The following is a 13303-nucleotide window of genomic DNA, read 5'->3' as shown; positions in this document are numbered from 1 at the left end:
AGGTTCACATCTGTCTCATTTTTTCTTTCCTGGAAAGGCTTTTAAGCTCCTAAGACATTTAGGATCTAATGTGTAAGACAGGATGAGCCTCAATCACTATAGAAAAATAGTATTTAGACTGTGTACAGAAAAACGTCATTAGGGATGTTTCTGCCTTTAGATCCAAAAGCCCCTTCCACAGATTCTGTGACTATCTTGTCTGGTTTTCAGCAGCTCTTGGAAGCCTAGGAACAGAAGATATCTCTAGCCACCACCCCAAACAGAAAGATCTTCTCCTTTTAAGATGAAAGCTTCCATATGAGAGAATAAGCCTGCAGCAAGACCCACAAATCGATAGGAAACCTCAACCCTTAAGAGTGCCCTCTTAGGTCAATAGCAACATGGATGCAGGCAGTGGGAACCTGACCCTGTGTCATGGGAGCATCCTGTTATCCCTGGTGATTTGAGTAGACAAAGCAAGATGCCTTGAGTATCCAACAGCCCACAGAGAGAGTCCAATTACTTTGTGAGCTGCCTAACTGCCTGTATCCTCTGCAAACCCAGTATCTTTGGTCCTGAGAATCAACCTCCCATTAAGCCTTTGCCTGGATGGATAGAAGAGCTCACCTCCAGACCTCATGACAGACAAAACAAAGGGTGCTAGAAGACTCAGTGGGTTTGAATTTGTGTTTATGAGAGAGTACATCTTTTTAAAAAGAAGCAAACCAAAACAAACAAACCAACCAAAAGCAGCAAGCTGAGCAACTCAAATATTGGATGTGAAAAGTAGCTATACTCCATATTACTCAATCCAGAATACCATGAAATCTCTGGCATTTCCTTCCAAGGGAGAGGGGACCATTCATAGGCATTTCCTCAGATTTCTGAATTTCTCCTAGGAAAAGGAAAAAATGATTGGGCTCCCTTGGCTACCTAGCGCCCCACAAGTCCCATAGGACTGATCTCCTTGGAGTCTAGATGGGATGTAGCCCTTTCACCTCTCCACACAAATGAGTCTTCCCATCTGCTAAATGCAAAACAGGTCTGTTGAACTCAGAAGGCTGTTTGCTAAACCCATAGACATGAAAGTCATGTCTTATCAATAAAAAAAAAAATAAAAAGCCATTTCACTAGGTAATCTTCCTCTTTTTTCTTCTCCATCATTTACAGTCTGGTAGATACTATGTGTAGAAAAAACATGCTTTTTTTGCAATAACTTATCTTAATATTATTGTTCCATAAGCACTACAGACCTCTCTGTGGACATTTTCTATCCAACCAGTAGCATGCTCTTTGGGGCCTGTTTTTTCCAAACAATAAAGCAATGAGCTAAACTCACTCTTAAATTAACCAAGCTCTTTCTCTTCCTGAAATTCATGTATATATCAGTGCTTTATAACTGAAGCTGACCAAATGATTGGGAGTGATGGAATAATTGAGTAGGCCTAAATCTGTTTCCCCAGCTTGATTGAATGGGCACTATTTTAAATGTTAATGACTAAAGAGAAACAACAGGGCTTGATTAGCTGTAATTGGGCAGACAAGTCACCTGAGGTCATTTTACTGGTGGATATAAATTCTATATATGTTAATTATTCATGGACAGCAATATATTCATTTGCAGGTGGTTTGTACAAGCTGATGCCAGTGAAAATGGTCCTATTAAAAGCTCCTTAAAAGCTGAAAGCACCCAGCTGTTCTCTGATCACCAAATAGTATTTACTTAAACAAAAACCTTGTGAAGTGATTGGTACAACCAACATCACAACTGCTGGGAAGCATCCAGCCCAGAGAGGATCCACTCATGCCCAGCATGCTCAAAAAGCTCAGAAAGCTTGTCTTTGGTGCTGCTCCCTGTCCTGTCTTTGTGCTGGTGGGCTCTTAAATCTGTTTGATCAAAAGAGCTGAATAAATTCTGTTTCTCAATGAAAATTAGATGGTATTGGATGTAAAATTAACAGAGATTGCTCCTCTCTTTTTTTTTTCCCTTTTTTTTTTTTTGGTACAAGAAGACACCATTCAGGGTTAAGATCTAAAGAGTAAAACATTCAAACCCAGTGTAGTTTGTGTGGGAACACTTCAAAACTTGTGTAAGATATCCCATAAAAGTTTCTTTTAACATGCCATGCCAAAAACTGAGTTAAAAAACAGACAAGTTGTATGGGAACAATGGCAAAGAACTCCTCCTCCAAATCTCCCTTTTCTTTTTGACCTCTCTAGCCCAGGGCTGGTCACCCCCACAGCTCCCACACTCATGCAAAACCTGCCACTTGAGACAGAAGCTCAGTTCTCACTGAAATCAGCAGGGTCTTCTACAATCCTTCACATTCAGCACGTGCCCATCACCCATCCCTCCCTCCTCTCCATAGGGTACATCATGCAGAGCACTCCTTGAAGCGAACAGGAGTTTTGCCAAATTAAGATCTGCAGGTTCAAGCCCGACATGCTATAAATAATTAGCCTTAAAAATACCTGCACAACAAAATTCACTGCCTGAGGACTTATAAATGCACACAGTAAAAATAATTCTCTTGCTGACTGTAAAATGTGTTTCTTATTAGAGATCTCTCCTGACCCCAAGAGTGCCCACACTGTATTTCTCTCTGCCTCTCACACTTACATGCATGTGCAAGCACATGCACATACTTAGCTCATTTCTTAAACCTGGCAGTTGCAGCAGTAACAGCAGTTGTAGCCATTTTGAGTATTTATTCATTCCCCATATGTTGGGAAAATCTTTGGGGTTTCAAAATAAGATCCTTTGCCCTCATAGAAAGAAGAATAAATATATTAAAAAGAATGTTACAAATTTGGCAAACATCACATCACAGCATCAATCCAGACCCTCATCAGAGAGAAGCAAATAACAATGTGCAGATTTTATTAAAAGTACAAGAATGAAAAAACTGTTTCCCACAACTGAGGAACTTCAAGCCAAAAATAAGCACGGCTGAACTCTTGCTTTGCCTGCAGTAACGAGCTGTTCCTCCCCTGGCGCAGTGCAGAGAACTGTTCCCTTCACCCTGCGCTGCACTCCTTTCTCTGAGCATTGTCAGTTAAAAAAATAGATTGCTCTGACCAAAAAAGAAAACATTTTCTTCAGTAGCAAATGAATCCCGATCCCTCCCTCTGCCCCAGGTTTACATGTTCTCTAAGGCAAAAACAACATTTTTATGGATGAATGTTTTTCCATGCAAGGTGTCTTGTGTTCAGTTTCCCACTATGCAATGCCTGTTCAGTTTCCACAAAGATCCAACATTGCTTGATTTTGATGGTTCCTGATCAGATCTAAAGGCGATTTATCACCACATTTGGACACAGAATCAATCAGACCGTGTTCTGAGTGCAGCAAGAACAGCCATCAGCTCAAAGCATTTTTGAGGAGAAGGAAAAATCTTTTTGCTATCATTGGGATTGTAATCACAGAGATCAGGCAAAAGAGGGAGACATGGTCACACAACAGGGCAATTCCGAATTTAACTCGATTTTTTCTATTCTTAAATAAAGAAGGCATGAGATCAGAATCCCTCAAATGAAAGTATGGAATAACTATTGGTTCTACTGAGGCTGCTCTGATTTATGCTGATGGAAACAAAACATTGTCTGGGTTTAGGAGCCTTGGCTTTTAGAAAAGACTTATTAGAATGCAGACACAAAAGATTAAACAGAATAGAGTCAAGCTTCCTGCTCTGGATAGGTGCAACACAAACTAGCAGTTCTGGGATTGATGCTGAATACACAAAGTGAACTTTCAGACATGTACTCTGAAAGAAGTCAGATTAGACGACCACAGTGATTCCTTCTGGCCTTAAAACTTCTAGTCTATAAGATTAAAATTACGCAAACCAAGATAAACATTTTATGAAAGGTCCTTTGCTTAGTTCCTCTGTATTCCTTTTTATTCCCTATTTATTCACTTAATCACTGCTGTACTTTGTCTTTGAATGAAACTAAATGTTCTTCATCTCATGAAAGAAATATCACTAAGGCCAGACTCTCACTAGCAATTTGCTGCAGAATCCCTTGGTGGATAATGCTTATTTAGCAGATTTGACATTGATTTGCATTTTCAACACTTACAGCAATCTGATCTCTGCAGAAACTGGCACCTTTACGTTGTCTTTGGAGCTGAAGGGTGTTTAGAATCATTCTTCAGACACCGTAAACCAAGATCCTTATCCCACAAGAGGCTTTTACACAGAACTTTGACTGCATGTTCAAATCAGTTATATTAAACCTGAACATTTTTCAAGCAGTCAGACGAGTTTAAATTTCAGTGGAGCCAAAACATTTTCAGCCATGTAACAACCAGCTTTTAGTGCTAATAAATGTCCTTTTCCTCCTGTCTACAGTATGTCACTGGATTCCCATAGCATGAAATAAAACTGCTTCTAAAGAATGCTAACAGAGACACACAATACATTTTACCTCTATGGACTTCTGGAGTTGTGCAGCAAGGGTAATTCAAGGGTACATTCCAGTCTCTGGTGCTTATAAAGTCATTTTCCTTTGTCCTGAGACCACACTTATCTTTCTGATGAGGTCAAAGAGATGACTGGAATGGAAAGGCTCCTGAGCACAGATCTCATTTCCATCATAAATGGGACTGGTAATTCTAGGCAAGTTACCGGACTCCTGAGAACCAAAATCAAAGAGGGAGTCTACAGTGCTGTAACATCTATTTTCAGTGGCTTCTTTCAGACACTTCTGTCATTCTAAACACAGTTCCTCCAGCTTTGTTTAGACTTGGGCTCACTTTCTACCATGTAAATACATGACTCACCTTTACATAAGGCTATTTGCTTGCATTCCCTTTCCTGTGTATTTGTATGGGGTTCCACATACTAATAGCTCCCAGCAAGCACAGAGCAAAACCAGCTAGCAAGACAGTGTAGAAAGTTATAAATTAGGAGTTGAATTTGCACCAAGGTAGATCTTCAACTGCCTTGGCTGGATATAAACAGATCTACACGAAAATTGATGTAGGGGAATCTAAATTAGAACACTGCATTACTCCACTGAACATAATCAAAATTTATTTCCCAATTTACTGTCTATAGTTTGATCTAATAAGACTGTATTACCTCATAGTGAATTAATTAGTTTGGCTGAGTTTGAACCCATGCCTTACAGGACCACTTAGTGAGCTGTCAAGAGTGGTGCTCATTATCCAATGTAACTGCATTAATGGAGAGTAAATTCGGATGCCTCAGAAAAAAGCTCTAAACACAGATGAAAAATCCTCTCATAACCACTAAATGCATGCAAGCAAATTCTAATGATAAGACTATATCACCTTCCAGGTGTAAATTCCCAGTAAAATATACTACAATTTCTGAAACAGTAGTTTTAATTATAGAAAGCTAAGAGGCTCAGTTACTTTCTCAAAATCATTTGAAAGTTTGAACAAAATGTTCATCAGCTTCTAGAGCACAACAACAAATACCTTCTCCAGATTTTTTTTCATTATTAAAATAGGGGAGGAAGGGGACTTTTTTTTTTAGTTAAATCCAAATGCAGTAAAATTTTGCACCAAAATAACAAAAATCATTTAAACTCTTCAACGTACATTTTTACCCTTTCCTCCCATTAGGCTCTGAGAGTCTATTAGTCATATCAATGAAGCCGTGAAGCATATTTATTTGTGGGCACATAGCCAGCATCCACCTGCCCATAACCTGAAACTTCTCTATGCCAGCTAAGAATGTAAACCATCACCAAGTACGATGGAGCTCAAAGACGGCTTTGGGGTTAAAAAGGAAATCCAGCATTTTTTTCTCCTGTTAAATCTTCAAACGGAAGAACATGGCTCCAAACTGGGGAGGTGGCTCTTTTCACTGAAAGCTAGAGGGTTGTCTGGGGCCACTGTGCAATTCATGACCATCTGAAGGCATTAGGCAGCATGAATAACCCTGGGACTCTGGTTGGATGTAGAGTCTGATTCATCCTTTGGCAATGATTGTCCACAGAGCCTACAAGCAATAGGGAAACAGAGGAAACAACACAGGGAGAATTATAAAATATTTACATGTTCTACAGAGTTAGGTAGAGGGTGTCAGTTATATTGATCCTTAAGTCATGAAGTTCTAATTAGCCATTCCACATGTCACAGTGAGAGCTATCTGTTCAGGCAGACACATATTCACAGCAATATTTTATTACACATCTTATGATTTTGCCCTGAGGGGGAAAGGAATGTGAGTGTAATTTCAGAACCACAGTGCATACATATATAATACAAAGTTGCCTTTGTGTCATCTCCCGATACTGTTGTATCACCTTTCTACTAAGGGCAGGGAACTCCTTTTAGGAACCACAACAGTCACACTAAGCACAAGTAAGAGTTAAGATGAACATGTGCTGAGGGCAATTGGACAGTGCAGCTAAAAGTGGTTCTTAAAATTGTTCCATGGGCCATTTTAGCCCACAATCAAAATTTTTTAAGCATGAAGAAATCTCAGACCCATTATTTCCTACTCTATTTAGACATAAGTTTTCTCCAAGTGCTTTAACAATCTTGTTCCTGTTGGAACTGGAGTAGATAGAGACTAGAATTCCAGTTCAGATTTCTGACATGCTAAATGTGAGTATTGCAACACTGAGACACAGAGAGACTTTCACTTCAAGAGTTGTCCATCCTAGCCCATTAAACTAATCTCACTTTCTTTCTGACACTTCCTTGCATGAGAGAGCTGTAAACAAGTACAGCATAACAGCTGTTATTGAGGTTTATTTCCATCAAATACTTTTCTTTGGAAATTTGCAATTAAAGAACATTTTTAGAAAATGTCTCATCTTTTACTTTTTTTTTTTTCATAACCTTGTAATTTAACAAATTTTAAATGTTTCCCAAACTTTATTGATTGGAAAAGTTGGTAGAAAGAGGCAGGCATGAGTGAGGTAGTAATTGGTAGTGAAGGAGGTAAGCTATTTTCTGCCAAGAAATGTTCAACATTCAGAAACAAATGTATTTTGTGTTTTCAGAGTTTGAGGAAGATTTCTAAAAACAAGTTTCCATGGTGGGAAAGAGACATACTTTTTTTTACTAGCTCTATATGATTCATCAGTTCATTTATGTGCTACATGAACCAGCAGCCTGAAGTTCACTGCACTGCTAAGTAATGGAGGAAGGCTGACCTAATCAAAGCACCAATATGTATAAAATAAAATACATGTGGAGAAAGTCAAAGCACTGCTTGTGAGCCGGGTGTATTAACAAAAGAAAAGGTCATTGAGGGGAGATCTTCATTTTGGCAGGATAAAGTATTACCAGGCAAGTCTTATGGTAGTGGATTGAGTAGACAGCTAACTCGCATGCAGAAGCTCACGCAGCATCCACATAAACCAGTAAATCCTGCCAACAGTTTGTATAGAAAGCAGTTCGGGGCAGCCCCACAAAAGCACAACCAGTCTGCTTGCAGGGCAGTTGGACAGATTTCATGAGAAACAATATCGCTGAACCCACTGTCTGTTTCATATCCAGAGTACCTTCCTGTTCTCTAGAACTAGCGAACTTCTCCTCTCTTCCTACTTTGTTAAGAAAAAGTTGCCTTTACACATTCTGATCCCTTGAATGACCAAGCAGGTAATCTGATTGAAATACTTGCTGATCACTTTTGAGTCAACTGGATGGAAGAATTTCAGTGAGAAGAAGTACCTTAGTTGGGTCTGGTGTGGAACTTATCCTAAGAGGAGATGGGGTCCAGAATATGAATATGAATCTCTGAGATCTTAAAAAAAAAAATCTGGTCTCTAGGAAAAAGATAATGTCTAAGAAAACTGAATTTCAGATTCTCTATTGAGAAATAATGGCTTCTCTGTAGGAAAATCAAAGAAGAATTGTGGATGGGTAGGGGGAGAGAGCAAGAAAACAAAGACTGGTTTTGTTCCTCATTCTCTTACTGTCCCTAAGCTTCTGTGAGTTGAACAAGAGCTAATTTTTTTTAATTCTAACTTTGACAGTTGGAACAGAGCAGTGGAACTATGTGCAAGCGTTACTTTCTGAGTAGAAATAACACTTTCACATGGAAATGAAATTATTTTTTTAAAAAGCTGTTCAAGAGAAACAAAACTTGCAATTACATCCTATTGGTGAAAAACTTTCGTTTTTGGCAAAAAGCTTTTCTGTTCATTTAAAGTGTTTTCTAACCAGCTCTGCCTACAGAAGATATTTTACAGATCTGTTTCACAAATCAGTACAAGCCTTTCTTGGGCTCAGCAGTGAAACATGCGTTGCTTTGTCCAAAGCTATTAACCTTAGTCAGAGCTTTCTGTCTCAGCTCTCAAGCTGATCAGCTTGTAACTGCCTCGTTTCATACTCACATGCCTCATTTACATCAATGAAAACACGAGAGACATTTATGTTGGTTCACACCATTTTCTGCCACAAAGGAACTGAGGGCAACTTCACTACAGGCATAACCGTGGCCACTGTGCTGGGAGGCCCACAGCAGCTCCTGCCCACATTACTGACAGCCCGCATGCACTCCTATGCTGCTCCAGCCCACACTGCTCCAGCCCACACTACTCCATCCGGCCAGCCAGGAGGACTGACCTTCCCCTTGGGCTGTTTTGCTCTTTGTGTTTTTTTGGCTCCAGCAAGAGATCAGAGGCAGATCAAATGCAAAGGATCCTTTCTGCTGAACAGATAAAGGGCTGGGAATCACCACAAAGTCACTCTTCTGTTATGATTTGGGTGCAAAAGAGACTCTGGGTATTTTCTCTGCAATTACGAAAAGTCAAAAGCACAGAATGTAAAGATATGAATGAAGCGGTTCATTTGATAACAGCCAGAGTTTAGGTTAAGTGCCAAATTCCTAGTGCAGTAAAAATGCCAGTCTTTTAACTGCTCTAGCTTAAGACCAAATGTGATCCAAAGAAAGCCATGGCAGCACCCTAGCAGTGCAAAACAGCCCTGAACTGTTCATGGAGATGGTCTTCACTACCTAGGAGTCAGTAGCAGAGCTGAGAGGTTCTGCCTGGGATCCCTGAATTAACCCACCTATAGCCACAGACTACACAAAAAGTTTAGCTTTAAAGATCTCAATTTTAATCCATGTTGGAAAAGCAGAGCCATGAGTTCAAAGCAGAGGATAGGAAAAACATGAAATCAAATGGAGCTCCCCTAAGAACAGATGATCTCCATACCTCTGATACGATGGACAGATCAACATCTCTTCAGCCAAGACATGGATTGTAAACTTTGTTTAATTTGGCTCCTGCATAAGGTTATGCCACCTCTCTGCTCTGATATTTGCAAGTCCTCAAGCCTTCCTGTATGACAGGGCTAGAAAGGAAGACACTATACTGCAGCCTGAAATAGTTTCACACACCAGCCTTTGTCCCTCTTGGGTTACCCTTTACCACAAGAAGCCATATTGCAATTGTCTCCTAGTTGGGAGAAATAAGAAGTAAACACCTAAGGAAAATATCTGTTTGGATTCAAGGGTGGATGTTTTTTGCTTTTTGTTTATTTTTGAGATGTACTGGGAGGAGAAGGACTGTGAATCAGCTGATTTACAGAGAGTATTTTCTAAAATATCCCATTTATAGTCCATCTCCTTTCATGGCTGACCTGGCAGGTAACTCTCTCAGGAATGCAAACTCCTGAACTCTAGAATCTGTGGTTATCACGGAATCATAGAACCATTTTGGTTGGAAGAGACCTTTAAGATCATTGAGTTCAACCAGTACCTGTGTTAAGACTTACTTACGAAGGAAACTAAGTGGTAGGAACATCCTAAATAGATATGCCAGTGACTTTATTTCATTTCTTTCCTTTGGCATAAGTCTTATTACCAAACACATCATTAAGAGTTCCTCTGGAACTCTTTTGCATAGAGTCTTCAGAAGTGGGAGTCAGGAGCCAACTGCACACACATACAAATAATGGGAACCGCCATAGTCAGATTGGTTAGAAATAACTTCAAAATGCAGAAGGGAGATAAACCTGACTCTGAGGAACTGGTCAAGCACATTTAACAGAAATTAGAATAATGCTGCACCCTCTGGGAATTTATTGTTCACCAATAATTTCTCTATGATTTCTAATTACTTTTTTTCCACAGCATTTCATACTGATCACTGGCAGAAAGAGGTGATGGAGCAAGCTATTTGACACGACTTATGAACAATTTCTATTTCCTATCTATTTGAGTAAAAGCCAGTAGCAGACCTAAAAGAACATATTGACACATAGATGATATTGGTGTGAGCTCAACTCTATATATGACCAAAGAATCAGGGTTTAAATTAATTCAGTCTTGATTTGTGTATGTAGGTAAGTGCTTTCCTGAAGAAAGACTCCTATACCTCAGTTTCTTGTCTATTTAACAAGCACAATAGTCTTGCCACTTCACAAAATACTTTGGACAAGGACAAATATGTTTGTTCCCAAAGGATGAGAGGGTCTTCTCCATCTGCCACCTTGCCTCAAGAAAGCAAAGAGAATCGGTCAAGAGACCAGACAAATTTTGAAGAAAGGCAGGTTCATGGTGGTAGCAATAATAATAATTCCTTCAGCCACCTCACTTTCCCTCCAGTAGCAATCTTTCCTGGGACTTATAATGCATTCTGGCCTTCCCATGCCAAGCAAAATGAAGACCAGATTCTTGGCTGAGAATCATTTTGGTATGCTGTGATAATGACAAATTATCCATGGTTTTAAACCATGAATCCAGATACACAGAGCAATGCTATGAACAGCTGACTTCAGCTAGCTTCTTTCCAGAGCTAAAGTGGGATGAGATATCATCTTTTGAGCACTGTGGATGGTGAATTGAGGAGGCAAAGACAAGCAAGATCTCTGTCTGGTGTTTGAAAGAAGTCAGGAAAAGTTAGAAGAGCAAAAGGTATCTCCACAGAGGGAAGATGAAGTAGTGATGACATCCAACTGAATTGAATAATCACTCTCATGCCTGAATCAGACATCCAGATTCAAATATTACCTTGTTTTGGCGGGCACCTGCCCCAAGATCTGTGCTTCACAAATACCCACTCTAAAGAGAGTGAACCAAAGCTTCTGTCTGAGTTTCCTATGCTATGGGGTGGCCAGAGATAAATGCTAGACTGAGATTCTGAGCTTGATCCTCTTCTGCACATTAGATCCCTTCGGAAGAAGCAGAGGTTCAGCTTGGTTGTTCATCCCCGCATGTGTACTTTGCACAGCAGCCTAGAAACCACAGCATGTTTGGCTCCCCCTTGGCATGGCAAGATTCCTGATAGAGTTAACACTGGAAAGCAAACAGAAATGGCCACAAATCAAACTCACAAAGGGCCTGCTACAAGACTCACAAATCTTAATTTTGCAGCAAGCTTACAGCAGTGACATCACTGAAGCCATGCGTGATTTGTAGTCTGTAAGTGAGAACAGAAGCTGGCAGGCTGTGCAGTGAAGCTAAATCCCTTTAATTATTAAAACATATCCTACTGCTGTTGAAAATCCCATTGCCGCTGGAAAAACTCCACTTATAATGAATGTATGCTATACATCAAAGGACTCTTTGGTAAATTAAGCTTTTTCTTTTTTTTCTAAAAACAAATTGGCCCAGGGACTAAATTAATGTTTGATCTGTTATCTTAGAAACATTTTAGAGCAGCAGATTTATCTGCTGTTTACATTTTTCATTCTAATACAGCAATGAATTATTCTTGTTGATAATGGGAAATTATTTAATATAAATGGTTGGAAGGTCCTCTTCTGAAGTCAGTGGGAGATTTGGCTGGGAAGAAAAGGCAGTACTGGAGCATAGGGTAGTAAAACTGAGAGTATTTTTGCAGTCCCAAATGCATTTTGCAGAGACTAGCACCCATGCAAACCTGCCCCATTCTGGCCCTCAGAGATTAATAAAGCTGGAGTCCCGTTTCTAACACATATCATGTTTTGGTTGTATGTTTTGGTTGCAAAAAAGCAACTGTGTAGTTGCCTCTTCTGTATTACATGTCACAAATTCATGGCTTACTTCCAAAGGAACCAATGTCCCATACTAGTATAAACACCACAGCTGAGTATTTGCTTTTACTATGGTAAAAAGATGCCTTGGTTTTGAACTGCAGAGAGATGTAGGCACAAGGAGCTGGGGTTCCCAGCTCCCCTCCCAGCCAGCTGTATAGGTAACATTGCTGGCACACCAATCACCATCCACTCTGCCAGCCGGAACTGAGCTTGGCCATCTGAGTAAGCAAGTGCTCAGTCTGCAGCAGTAGAGCCTTTGCTATCCAAATTGCACCAGAAATTTGGGCTCTGCAGGGAAACCTAATGTGAAAGGTGTCACTAACCTCTGCAGGTAGCAGATGGGCAGATTTTTGTCCAGTGTCCTGCCATGGGTTTGCACACTTCCTGCTGCCACCTCCCCTGCTAAAAGCAGGGATCTTTTCAGCCCTGTGTATCATCATCTCTGCCCTAGGGCTGCTGGCACCACATGCCCCTGTGTGCTGCATCTCCCCACTCCATCCCTGCAGCCTCAGGCACTAACCAGGTTACTGCCTTCCCTCCTGCAGTGCACCACCTAGACCTGCCCAATGCTTAATGCTTCATCAGCAGGACTGAATAAGCAAAGTGAGTACAAGTGAGCTACCCGGTCCTACCCATTGTTTTTATGGAGAGCTTCAATCAACAGTTCCTATTACCTAAATTCAGATTAATGTAAGGATATTGACTGCACATTTCTGCTTGGGCCACGTTTTACATTGCAAAGTTCCAGGGCTGAAATAACAGATCCTTAGGGGTCCTGGAAGTCCCATGGGTCTTAAGCTCTGAACCTTTTTTCTGGCTTCCAGTCCATTCAGCTCCTCCTACCATGGCCCTTTTCCAGGCTGTCTGAAGAGAATGTGCCATTCCTCCTCCATCCTCCCATCCCATTGATAGAGCCTATAGAGCACTGTTCTCTACCTAGGAACTTCTGGAGTGCTCTGAATTTCAGCCACACATACCTTGCACCCTTTACAGTCCCAGGACATGTCCATAATGCATCCTTTCAGTAAGGTCTGGTGGGAAGATCTCCATCCTCATTGTCTGCTCTATCCCTTTGCCATGCTGGACTAGCATAAAGGGAATGCATCTGGCCCAAGGACTCACCTCCTGCTTGAGTACTGACTGTCTTTCACCCTACCTGGGATGAATGAATATGAAAAAGCTACGAACTATGAAAACATCAGCAATGAAAAGGCATAGGAAAATTATAAATTAGCTCTCCAAATGGTGACTCTCCCATTTCCATATATGAGGTACTGATAGAGCTTTAAGATAACTCAGGAATTCTACTTAAGTAAGCCACTTGAAAGCAAAATGGCATATCTGAATCTAGTGTCCAGCATCTCCAGAGAG

The sequence above is a fragment of the Colius striatus genome, chromosome 8 (assembly GCF_028858725.1).
Source record: "Colius striatus isolate bColStr4 chromosome 8, bColStr4.1.hap1, whole genome shotgun sequence".
In the NCBI taxonomy this organism is placed as follows: Eukaryota; Metazoa; Chordata; class Aves; order Coliiformes; family Coliidae; genus Colius; species Colius striatus.
Note: the sequence above shows the minus strand (reverse complement) of the source record.